The 703-nt window shown below is 47.8% G+C and overlaps 1 non-coding gene across 1 annotated transcript; it reads left to right on the top strand.

Moving 5' to 3' along the window:
• Window positions 1-328: 328 nt before the first annotated feature.
• On the top strand, window positions 329-400 carry trnaq-uug (transfer RNA glutamine (anticodon UUG)). Its single transcript has one exon. It is a non-coding gene; the product is annotated as a tRNA-Gln (tRNA).
• Window positions 401-703: the final 303 nt, after the last annotated feature.

The raw sequence follows: 703 nt of genomic DNA, 5'->3' as shown, positions 1-703 counted from the left end.
CTGTCAGGGTTTACTTTAAAGTACATTGAGCTTCTTCAAAGCAGCTGCAACTTTAGGTCTTGTGTGTTTCCCATTTCCCACCGTCCTGTCTCTCTACCTTGAACTTGTCGTTTCACTTTCATGTTGATTTTCACCAAAGCTGCCTGATGAATCCCTGATTTCACCTCCGTGTGTGCAGTTGTGTCTGTCAGTGAGCAGGGAGCAGTGTCACACCCCTGTTATCCCCACGCCAGAATCAGGATTGAGGATGAAGCTATCGCAGCCATTTCTCAATCACTTTCCATCTTTTCCTCTCCCTCTGTCTCATGTGCATCTTCTCAGTGACGGTGGTCCCATGGTGTAATGGTTAGCACTCTGGACTTTGAATCCAGCGATCTGAGTTCAAATCTCAGTGGGGCCTCTACCTTCTGTATCTCTGCCAGTTGTTTAATTTAAGGCACGACAGTGAAATCTGCCTCTAAAGCAAACCTTTGAGCACTGGCACATCTGAACTCGTCAAACCTCTGCCAGATCAGGAAGCACAGTACGATCCAAATGCTTCACTGGGGACTCAGCAGTTTAATCTGCCTCTGGGCCGAATGGAAAGCCGGTCCTGTGTGTGTGGCCGCCGGAGATTCTCAAGTATCTTTTACCATCAGATACTCGAGGGGGGCAAGTTTTCCCACTTGATTCGCGGCCATAGCTTTTGGGAAAGTAATAAATC

This window comes from Stegostoma tigrinum, chromosome 45, assembly GCF_030684315.1.
Source record: "Stegostoma tigrinum isolate sSteTig4 chromosome 45, sSteTig4.hap1, whole genome shotgun sequence".
NCBI lineage: Eukaryota > Metazoa > Chordata > Chondrichthyes > Orectolobiformes > Stegostomatidae > Stegostoma > Stegostoma tigrinum.
This window is presented reverse-complemented; position numbering and strand designations above follow the sequence as displayed.